At 48.6% G+C, this 11974-nt stretch overlaps 1 protein-coding gene across 1 annotated transcript in view; it reads left to right on the forward strand.

The window, feature by feature from the left end:
- The first annotated feature begins 8085 nt into the window (after positions 1-8085).
- HVCN1 (hydrogen voltage gated channel 1) overlaps positions 8086-11974 on the forward strand; it is a 33968-nt gene continuing 30079 nt past the window's right edge. Inside the window, exons 1-2 of the mRNA XM_012809024.2 lie at positions 8086-8115; positions 8447-8531. The gene's annotated coding sequence lies outside the window, so the exon portion shown is untranslated. The remainder of the gene's footprint in view (positions 8116-8446; positions 8532-11974) is intronic.

The raw sequence follows: 11974 nt of genomic DNA on the forward strand, positions 1-11974 counted from the left end.
AGTGGTTAGGGTGCTAGCCACATGCTGCAGTGCTGGTGGGTTCAAACTCCGCCGGGGCCTACTAAACCAGCAAACAAACAAATAGCCGAGTGTTGTGGTGGGCACCTGTAGTCCCAGCTACTTGGGAGGCTGAGGTAAGAGACTCTCTTGAGCCCAAGAGTTTGAGGTTGCTGTGATGCCATAGCACTCTACAGAGGATGACAAAGTGAGATTCTGTCTCAATTTGAAAAATAATAATAATTCAGTCATGTGGCCACAGGAAGCTAGAGGACAGTAGGTCAGCTAAGCCCACATGGCAGCCAGGCAGTCTCTCCCTGACACCTGCTTCCAACATCACATCTTCTCTGACTCTGGCTCTTGTGGGCTCACTCAGATAATTCAGCATTATTTAACGTCTCAAGATTCTTAATCCCATGGTTCTCTGCTTATGGTGGGAGCCTCAAGGTCAGGGAGCTTCCAATTAAGGCAGAAGGTGAAGGGGGAGCAGGCACACACGGCGAGCGAGGGAGCAAGGGAAAGCCCATTTCCTTCTTCTGCCTCACATTCAAGGTGGCTGTTTACAGCTCTGCCTCCTGCAGTCCAGGTGCCCCTTATGAGCAGAGACCTCATCCTCTGTGTCTCTCTCCCTCAGCTCCCGGCCTGGGCTTCCCAGATGCAAATAATAGAAACCAGCTCAGGCTGACCGAGGCAGATAGGGAACTGACCAGACAGTAGTGAGATCTCCACAGGATGAGCCCTGATGGCCCCAGAGCTTGTCCACAGGAGCCCACACCCACAGAGTTTCCCAAATGGGAGGACAGAAAGGGAAATGGGCATTGAGCAACACCCCAAACCTAACAAAGGTGCAAGCAAGGACAGGAGCCATGTGTTCTTGACCATGAGCAACAGACATCCTGACCTGGGGTGGGGAACCTATAGCTGGCCACGTGTGGTCTTCTAGATCCTTAAGGGTGGCCTTTAAAATTTTTTTTTTGATTCAGTCAAAAGGCCACCCTTAAGGATCTAGAAGGCCACACATTCCCCATCACTGGAGCCTGATTCAACAATAGAGAAATGGACATGCTCTCAAAAACGGAAGTCGGGAAGTGGGGCTGCCCAGAGTGAATGGCCCCAGTGACTCACCATCAGGACCCAGGTACTTTCCATCCTTCAGCTCTGCCCTGCTCAATTGAGAGCATGGCCAGGCCTTGTCAAGAGGCAGGAGAGAGGCGGAAGGAGGAGACCATCCCAGAAGTCCTGGCCAGAACAAGGGGTCACATGCCCTCTGTTGAAACAGACTGTGGTAAGGAGGGTTGGAATCATTGAATGGGTTCAGATGTCTCTCCAGGGGTGGAGAGAGGCCTGGTCAACTCACACCAATGTCAGCCCCAAGTGGCCAGGAGGGCTGAACCATGTTGTGGGGAGTAGTTTCCTCGAGTAACCTGCAGGTGGAACAAGGTGACACTGTTAAATCCTTTAATTGAGGTTCTGGTCCCTAAGATGAGAAAAACAGACAACTTGCAGGACTGTAACAAACTGGTCAGCATACAGAAGTTGTCAACAGAAGGAACCAGGCCTACTTTCCTGATAGGTACCAGTGATGCATGTCCAGTCTATGAAAATTAGGTCAATTTAAGGAGGTGGTCAACTATGGAGGTTCTACTGTATTTCCAGTGCCTTCTGCCACCCTCTTCCCAAAGTTAAGTTGTACCCACTTGAACAGAAAGGAAAGATCCCTGGAACTGGAGCACCTGACCTACAGACACTCACACCCACTGTTCCTGCCGCAGGTGGGGCAGGGCCGGCTGAGAAGGTAATCTTCCAAGTCTCAACGAGAGCTGTGAAATGGGGACAAGATGCCTGGTATGTAGTAAGAGCTGGCACGGTGGGGATGTAAGAACATTCCAGGCCCTGTGCTAGGTCAGAGGGGGCTCCAAGGAGGCGTCCCTGTCTTTTCTCTGTGCCCCCCCCCCCTTTATCCCATCCAACACCACTTATCTTCCTGCTTCCTCCAAACACTGCTCTTGGATTCCAAGATGTTCTCTGTCCCTGGTTTTGTTTTGTTTTGTTTTGTTTTTTTGAGACAGAGCCTCAAGCTCTCCCCCTGGGTAGAGTGCAGTGGCATTACAGCTCACAGCAACCTCCAACTCCCGGGCTCAAGCGAGTCTCCTGCCTCAGCCTCCCAAGTAGCTGGGACCACAGGCGCCCGCCACAATGCCCGGCTATTTTTTGGTTGCAGCCGTCATTGTTGTTTGGCGGTCCAGGCTGGGGATTCAAACCCGCCACCTTAGGTGTACGTGGCTGGCGCCTTAGCCGGTTGAGCTATAGGTGCCGAGCCGCTGTCCTTGGTTTTTCCTTCTACCTCCTGGCCTACTCTTCTGCCTCATTTGGTGCCTAGCACATAGTTGGCACTCAGAAACAATTTGCTGAATTAATGAAAGGTCACCTTGACAAGGGAAGTGATGGAGACAGGATTTGAACCCAGGCCTCTTTGATGCCAGCCCCCATCTGCTTTCTACTCTTCCATGTGATTCTGAACCATCAAGCAGAAGTTTGAGCTGAGTACCAGGGAAGGGAGTTGGAGTTAGCTATTCCTTGTTCATGTAGCTACATCATCACATGCAGGCAAGCCTGGCACAGATTTCATGTGTGGCTGTCACTGCAGTGGATGAATCATATCAGCTGGGGAAAGGGCCTCTGGACCCAGACAGCAGATATAACTCTGAGAAATCCCAGCAGAACCCGCTGCCCTGTCCCTGGCTGAGAACTCCTCTACTTTTCACTCCCTCTCTCTTTTCTCACCTTCTCATAGGGCCAGGATCTGACTTTTGTTCAGGAAGGGAAGTGGTCAACTGTAGCAGCTGGAAACTGCCCTGGAGGAACCAAAACTAGCAAAGATAGCCTTCTGTCTTCCCACTGGGTAATGCCAGATGACCACTGCCTTGGACCACCCCAGCTGTTCTGGAGCTGAGCAGGCCCAGACCCCTAGGGCTGCACTTAGATCCTCCTCAAAATGCTTCATGAGTACCAAAGGGAGGACATCCACAAAACTCCCAGGACCACTGATGGTTGATACATCCTCAACCAAGCTGAGCTGACAACTTGGTGAAAAATATAAAGAATGGGGTGGGGCAGGGACTCCTGTGTGACAGAACTGTAATGGTACTGCCCACATTAGAACAAGCCCTTCCTCTAAAACAGTTCCTAATCTTTGTGTAACCTGGGGCTTTTGACGTCTGGGAAAGCTTCTGAGCCTCTTCGCAGAGTAATGTTTCTCTTCTTTCTTTTTTTTTTTTAGAGACAAAGTCTCACTTTTTTGCCCGAGGTAGAGTGTAGCCTCCTTAGTAGCTGGGACTACCCACCACAATGCCCAGCTATTGTTTTGTTTTGTTTTTTTGAGATAGAGCCTCAAGCTGTTGCCCTGGGTAGAGTGCTGTGGCTTCAAGTTCACAGCAACCTCCAACTCCTGGACTTAAGTAATTCTCTTGCCTCAGCTTCCCAAGTAGCTGGGACTACAGGCGCCCGCCACAACACCTGGCTATTTCTTTTTTTTTTTTTTTTTTTGGTTGCAGCTGTCATTATTGTTTGGCAGGCCAAGGCTGGATTCGAACTCACCAGCTCTGGTGTCTGTGGCTGGCGCCTTAGCCACTCAAGCCACAGGCACGGAGCCGAGCTATTTTTTGTTGCAGTTCGGCCTGGGGCCAGGTTCAAACCTGTCACCCTTGGTATATGGAGCTGACGCCCTACCCACTGAGCCACAGGCACTGCTCCAGAGTAATGTTTTTCAATGCATAAAACAGAATGCTTTTATTACAAAGGACACCAGTTTTCTTGAAATGCAATTTGGAATTATTTTTTAAATTGTGATAAATATATGAAGTTATTTGTTTTTTCTTATGAAGTTAATTGTTAGTACATTACTATGTTAACTGCCATATGAATTGTATTTAACTTATACTAGTTTTGAGCCTGGGGCCTTGTGAAACATATATTATTCACTCATCTCTTTTCCTATCTTGACCTAAGAAAACAACATGGCCCCAGGGAAAACTTAAGTTTTTCTAGTATCAATACATTAATCTATAAGTACTAATAGCTGTCTCAATAACTACTACAATTTTTTTCATTCAGTAGGTATTTATTGAGCACCTAATAAAAGGTCTTAAAATAAAATGGAAATGGGTAAGACCTGGAGTCTGACATTGGTCCAATAACTACTATAATTTTGAGTAGTGGTAAATATATTTTGAGATATCTATAATAACTATATTGTGATTTGCAAGTATCTGTGATTTTGATTAGGACAAAATTATCAGTATTGCTAGTGCAACCATGGTTTGTTACCTATTTTGATAACTAATGGAAATGTCAAATTTTAGTTAGAGGTTAATGGAAAAAAGGATGTAATTTTTTTCCCAGGTAAGTTCATGAACCTCCTGGATTTTCCCTAAGGATTGTTGACCTTACTTCCCCAACTAAAAAGGGAACACCGTAAGAAGAAAAGCTGTTGGCGGTGCCTATAGCTCAAGCAGCTAAGGCGCCAGCCATATACACCAGAGCTAGTGGGTTCAAATCTAGCCCAGGTCTGCCAAACAACAAGGACAACTATAACCAAAAATAGCTGGGCATTGTGGTGGGCGCCTGTCATCCCAGCTACTTGGGAGGCTGAGGCAAGAGGATCACTTAAGCCCAAGAGTTTGAGGTTGCTATGAGCAGTGATGCCATGGCACTCTACCTAGGGTGACAGCTTGAGACTCCGTCCCCCCCCCAAAAGAAGAAAAGCTATTCTTTCATCTTATATTAAGTATCTAGAAAGGGCCTACCACATACTGACTGTCCAATATTAGTCTGTTGGGTCTTTTGGATTTTCTAGGTAGACAATCACATTGATCACAAATGAAAATTTTTATCTTTTCAGTCTTTGTACTTGTTTCTTTTCTTGTCTTATTGCATTGGCTGAGACTCTCAGTATAATGTTGAATAGCAGCAGTGACGGTGGGCACCCCTATCTTATTATACTCATTTATTAATTTATGTAATAGAAAATACCTACTATGTATCCAACTCTTAGCTAGGGTTAAAGATGTAACACAACTGAGATCTTGCCCTCTCTTCCAAAAAGACTGAGTACTAGAAGGATTTCGGTGAAGATAGCAATGTTGAGAAAATGACCAAATTCTCTACACTTGTTGAACTATTCCTTTAGGATTATGGTTCCCCAAAAGTATGGAAACAGAACTCTGATGGTGGCCCCAGGTCTCAGATCACAGGTAAGGTTGGGAGTTGCAGGCTTTCCCAGGGCCATTGCAATGTGGGGCAAAGAAGTGAGCACATGGAAAGAATACTGAATGATACCTCCAGCCAGCATTCAACCAAAAGACCAAGCCAGTGCCAGGGTTTACGCTCTGCCTTAACAAGTCTGTACTAAGCTAATATCTATGGGAAGAACTAGTTTAGACAATAAGAATTAAGCTAACAACAAGAAGATTGCAGCTTTGAAATGTGCAGTTAGGCTGGGTACCTGTTCCCTCTTTCTTTCCCCAATTGGAGGGGAGTGAATGCAGAGTAGGAGCTGCAGGGAGCAGTTCCCACCTCCTCTCCACTCTTTCTCACTCTGAGTAGGAGGAGAGTTTTTAATAAAATATAAGGAGGTTAAATTTTAAAATGGACCACACTATGCCTTAGAGATTGGGATGAGAATGTTGTAACATATGACTAAGAAGTCAGGAGATCAGACCAGAATTTTTTTGGAGACAGAGTCTGGATCTGTAGTCTGGGCTAGAATGCCATGGCCTTAGCCTAGCTCACAGCAATCCCAAACTCCTGGGCTCATGTGATATTCCTGCTTCAGCTTTCCAAGTAGCTGGCAGTACAGGTGCCTACCACCATGCCTGGCTAATTTTTTCTATTTTTTGTACAGATAGGGTCTCATTCTTGCTGAGCCTCAAGGCTGGTCTCAAACTCCTGGCTTCAAGCAATCCTCTCACATCAGCCTCCCAGAGTGCCAAGATGTTTTTTTTTTTTTTGAGACAGAGTCTTAAGCTGTCACCCTGGGTAAGAGTGCCATGGCATCACAGCTCACAGCAACCTCAAACTCTTGGGCTTAAGAGATTCTTTTGCCTCAGCCTCCCAAGTAGATGGGACTACAGGCGCCCGCCACAACGCCTGGCTCCAGAGTGCCAGGATTATAGGCTTGAGTCACCATATAGACTAGACCAAATCATTTTTTTTTTTGAGACAGAGTCTCACTATGTCACCCTCAGTAGAGTACCATGGCGTCACAGCTCACAGTAACCTCTAACTCTTGTGCTTCAGTGATTTTCTTGCCTCAGCCTCCCAAGTAGCTGGGACTACAGGTGCTTACCACAATTCCCGGCTATTTTTTTGTTATTGTTGTTGCAGTTGTCATTGTTGTTTAGCAGGCCCAGGTCCAGTTCAAACTTATCCGCCTGGGTGTATGTGGCTGGCACCTTAACCGCTATGAGTGCCAAGCCTAGACTAAATCATTTTAAGAAAGCTTATGACCCATCAAGACTGGAAATGCAGAGTCAGCTAAAGCCAATGGAAACAATATCCCCACAGGAGGCAGAATAATGCTCCTCCCCTCCTCCAGCAGGTCCTAATTCCCAGAACCTGTGAGTATGTTGCCTTAAGCGCAAAAGGCATCTGCACTTGTGATTAAATTAAGGCTTTTGAGATGGAGAGATTACCCTGGATTATCCAGATGGGTCTGATGAAATCACAGGGGTCCTTATAAGAGAAAAGGAAAAAAGTGATGTGTAGAAGGAAGCAGACATGCAAAAAGGAACGCTGGGGGAGGTGCCTATGGCTCAGTGAGTAGGGGCCGGCCCCACCTACTGAGGGTGGCGGGTTCAAACCTGGTCCCATATGCCGGAGGTGGTGGGTTCAAACCCAACCCCAGCCAAAAACTGCAAAAAAAAAAATAGCTAGGTGTTCTAGCGGGTGCCCGTAGCCCCAGCTACTCAGGAGGCTGAGGCAAGAGAATCGCCTAAGCCCAGGAGTTGGAGGTTGCTGTGAGCTGTGTGACACCACGGCACTCTACCAAGGGTGATAAGGTGAGACTCTGTCTCTAAAAAAAAAGAAAAAGAAGGAACGCTGGCACCTCTAGTAGTGGGAAGAGGCAAGGGATGGACACCCCCTGGAGCCTCCAGGAGACACAGCCTTGCCCATGCCATGATTTTAGCCTTAGAAGACCCATTTCAGACTTCTAGCCTCCGAGCATAGTTGTGTTGTTTTAAGCAACTAGGTTCGGGGTAATTGTTACAAGAGGCTCGCACAGCCCCAAGGAGTGGAGGCTCTTCTCCCTTTAAACCAAAACCAGAGAGTTGTGTAGAGGGTGACTTCTGCCCTGGGAAGTTTGGGACAAGTGGTCTTGGGGGAAGACAGAAGGTAACAAAACAACTTATTACCCAGTGTGAGCAGGGTGCTGGAGAAGCCTCGCAAGGCAGGACTTAAAGCTGGACCGCAAGATGGGAAGGAGTCGGTCTGGAGCAAGGAGGCGCAGCCTCCAGGAGAGGCTCCTTCCTCTTGCTAATTTCAGCCCTTGAGCAGAACAGCCTCTCCAGCCTCAGCCCCCTTCCTAGAGGAGCCCCGATCCTTATGCCTCCACTGCCTCGTGCACAGAAGATGCTGTGCGTAACAAACCCGGAGTGTTGGAGGAAGGGGGTGGTTGGGAGGAGGGCTGCGGCCGCCAGAGGCCAGCTCTGTTTCCCCACGTGCCCGTGTGTGGTGTTTTTTTGTGGGGGGTGGAGGGTAGGAGGGTTCGCCTTCCTCCAAGCCCTCCGGAGGAAGGAAGTGGCTCCCTGCTCCCACCCTTCCCTAGGGCTGTCCTGGGCCGTGATTCTCGTGATTCGCTCCCACAGGCAGGACCTTAGTCCATCTTCAAGACAGAGGGAGGCCCAGGCCAGTGTGTGGGCTGCCGAGTGGGACCTGCCGAGGCGGGGGGTTCTAGGGAGAATCGGAAACAGGCGAAATAAGGACCAGAGGACCCAGACAGCCGCCGGGGCCTAGAAGCCTACAGAGCCTTGGCCGGGCCGGGGGCGGAACGGGCGGGGCGGGGCTGGCCCCGGCTGGGCTCCCAGTTGCAGCCTTGGCAGCGGGCTGGTGGGGCGTTGGGTAAGTCCCCTTCTCCAAGTCCCCCAAACTCGATCCCTCTGGAGAGAGGGCATCCTCCTTTCGCTGTCCAGTCCTGCTACGTGCGCCGAGCCCTCAGTTGCTGTCGGTTCTAGCGTCTCCCAGCGCGGGCCAACGCGAGAGGACAGTGATCCCCCAGGGTCCCTTGCCTTGGCGTGGCCGGGCAGCCCCTGTCGTCCTCTTATCCCCCTTGAACATGGAGCGCTGATGGGAGCCGCCCTTTGGTACTGAGATTGGGCTGGGTGCTTGCTTCCTCACCCGTTCAGCAGCAGCAACAGGTGGAGTTTGTGCCGTCATTGTCTCCCTTTAACAGGTGAAGAACCAAGACTCAGAGAGGCCAAGCCACTTGCCTGGGGTTACACAGCCAAAGGAGGCAGAGCCAGGACTTTTACACCCAGGTCTGTGTGATACCCTGAGTCCTTTGAGTCATACATTGTCCCTGTCCCATTGCCCTCCTGGGAAAGCTACAGAGAGAAGAATAAGGGCAAAGGCAGTCAGTGCTGGGCACTATCGGGGGTGGGGGTGGGGTGGGGCGCTGGAAGGAGTAGGGTCCATCCATCCCTGCAGGAGGAACACCCAGGGAAGCAAAGCCTTCACCTGTAAATACTTTAACACTCAGGGGGGAAGGGGTACTGAGGAACAAGAATGGTGCGTTGGGCCAGGCAAACCCCAAGGCAGAGGACAGCAGTTTCCCACTGGGAGTGCCTTCCCGCCCCCCCCTCCCCGCCCCCCACTTAACCTGGTACCTGTACAGGGTACAGGGGCTCTTGCAGGCCTAGCCATGTGATTGTGCCTGTCTGTGCCCTCAGTTTCCTTATCTGTCCCATGGAGTAAAGTGTGGGACCTACCTCACAGGCTTGCTGAGAAGACTGAGATGCTTCTTGGAAAAGGCCTCCAGCCTCTGGCACAAGGTTACTGCCTAGCAGTCTCCCCCTCCCTTGCCCCTTGGAAAGCACTTCTCTGCCCTGGACACCTTTAACCTCAGGTTGTTTAGGGCCATCTGAGATCTGCAGTGTTTCTGGACAGCCCCATCAGTATCTAGATGCTTCTTGAGTAAGATCAAGGCTGGGGGCAGCAGGGTTTTGAAAGTCTCTGGGCTGAGGCTTGCACAAGTCCAGGACTGCTGCACAGCTCCAGCCCTGCCCCGGTTTAGCAAGAAGGAGGAAGCCAGTGTTTGTTCTTGCCCCTAGACCTGCTCTTTTCCTAGTCACTCAGGCCACCACCCTGGGAGCCAGCATTGTCCTTTCTGTCTCCTCTCACCTCGACTTAGTGGAGCAGCAGCAAACCCATAAGCATATCCTGCATCTGGCCACTCCAGTACATCCTCACTTCCACCCCCATTTCCAGGCTGCCATTGTCTCTTGCTGCTTCATGTCTTCTCTGCTGCCCCTCTGACCACCCCCAAAACTTCTGCATCACCTGCCATGCTCGCTACCTGATCAGGCCTGTGTGATTATTTCTGATTCTTCTCTCTTGTCCACTGCTGTCATCTGGCCTCCTCCTCCTCCTCCTAAGTTGCTTTTTCAAGGCCTCTCTGCACAGTGCACATGCTCTTCCTTTTCCTGGGAATGTTCTTCCCCACAGTTGTCTTATGACTTAACCCCTGTAACTCAGGGAACACTAGAAGTGTCACTTTTTTTTTTTTTTGAGACAGAGTCTCGCTATGTTGCCCTTGGTAGAGTGCCGTGCTGTCACAGCTCACAGTAACCTCAAACTCTTGGGCTTAAGCGATTCTCTTGCCTCAGCCTCCCAAATAGCTGGGACTACAGGTACCTGCCACAGCGCCTGGCTATTTTTTGTTGCAGTTATCGTTGTTTAGCTGGCTATGGCCAGGTTTGAACTCACCACCCTCAGTGTATGTGGCTGGCATCATAACCACTGTGCTATGGGTGCTGAACCTATGTGTCACTTAGTTATTTATTTATTTATTTTTGAGACAGGAGCCTCAAGCTGTCCCCCTGGGTAGAGTGCTGTGGCATCACAGCTCACAGCAACCTCCAACTCCTGGGCTCAGGCGAGTCTCCTGCCTCAGCCTCCCGAGTAGCTAGGATCACAGGTGCCCACCACAATGCCCGGCCATTTTTTGGTTGCAGCCGTCATGGTTTTTGTTTGGCAGACCTGGGCTGGATTCGAACCCGCCACCTTAGGTGTATGTGGCTGGAGCCTCAGCCACTTTAGCCACAGGCGCCAAACCTATATGTCACCTCTTGAGAAGACTTTCCTGACCATCCCACCGGAAGGAGCCATGCTCATCTGCTTTCTAGCACATTACTCTGGCTTTCTTTCTTCCCAGCACTTAGCCCTGAGGGATATGATCTTTATGTGTTTCCTTGGTTCCTTGTCTCCTCAGCTAAAAGGTAAGCCCACCAGGGCCCTGACCTTTGTTTTGACTTTTCACCCTAAGATCTCCAGCACAGTGCCTAGCACCTATAAAAGGTTCAGATAATTTTCTTCAATTGTAAGCAGTGTGTAAAACCATCGGAGTTCTGTGTTTCTTCTCAGTGCTTAACAGCATTTTTTTCTACATTTCTACATAAACCTCAAATTTGTCATTCTCCTAACATCCCTCTGCCTTTCTCAGCTTTTTCCTGAATCTGGGCTTAAGGGATGTTTCTAGATTTTAGCCATGATATCCAACTTAGCTGTATATATAGTTATCCTATTGTATATGTTTTTTACTATCCAGTAATTTGAGATATGATTTTCAAACTGAGGAGTTTAAGTCAAGGGTATGATCATTTTGAAGGCTCATGCCACCTATTACCAGTTGGCTACTTTAAAAAATAGTCCCTAGCAATGTCTTCAAATTGGTCTGCAGCCTCACCAGCATTGGATTTTATCCTTTTCATTGGTTTTGAGTAGCTTAATGAGGGAGGGCATGGTAATTGCACATTATCTCTTGCTTGAATTGGTGAACCTGGGTGATTTTTTACGTGTGTGGTGGTTCCGTTTCCTATCTTGTGAAAGAAGGAAGTGTCTAGGTCACTTTCATTCTTCCCTTTACCTTCACTTGTGGTGATGGTTCCACTTGAGTCCCTCTGGTGAGAGCAGGCTGGTATGGGGACCAGAACTAAACTCTGCTGGTTGCAGAAATGGTTCTTGTCAGTCAGCAGGCAAGAAACTCTGAGAGTCCTTTGTGCCCTCAGTATGGGACTGTGAGGAGGGAAATAACATTTGTTTAAGTCTTTGTGAATATTCTTTTCTTTCTTTCTTTCTCTCTTTCTTTTTTTTTTTTGTTTTTTGTAGAGACAGAGTTTTATTTTATCCCCCTCGGTAGAGTGCTGTGGTATTGTATAGCTCACAGCAACCTCCAACTGTTGGGCTTAAGCAATCCTCTTGCCTCAGCCTCCCGAGTAGCTGGGACAACAGGCGCCTACTACAATGCCTGGCTACTTTTTTGTTGCAATTTGGCCGGGGCCGAGTTGGAACCTGCCACCTTCAGTATATGGGACCGGTGCCCTACCCACTGAACCACAGGCGCCGCCCGAATATTTTTTTCAAAATGGGTAATATTTTGGTTTTTTAACTATAAAATTTATATAAGAATGCAGGGTTATTCATTGAAATATTGGGGTGGAAAGAAATTGGGCAACAACCTAAATAACTGTTTATTGTTTGTGGAATCCTGTGCAGCCATTACAGGGAGTACACTTGATGTTGAATACACTGGCATAGAACAGTCTCTGAGATGTTGTGTTAGTCTCCTGTGGTTGCTGTAACAAATGGCCACAAACTTGATGGCTTTAAAATAACACACACATTTATTTGTTATTTTTGCCATGGCACTCTACTGAGGGTGACATAGTGAGACTCTGTCTCAAAAAAAAAAAAAAAAAAATCA

The sequence above is a fragment of the Otolemur garnettii genome, unplaced genomic scaffold, assembly GCF_000181295.1.
Source record: "Otolemur garnettii isolate 467f Iridium unplaced genomic scaffold, OtoGar3 scaffold00099, whole genome shotgun sequence".
In the NCBI taxonomy this organism is placed as follows: Eukaryota; Metazoa; Chordata; class Mammalia; order Primates; family Galagidae; genus Otolemur; species Otolemur garnettii.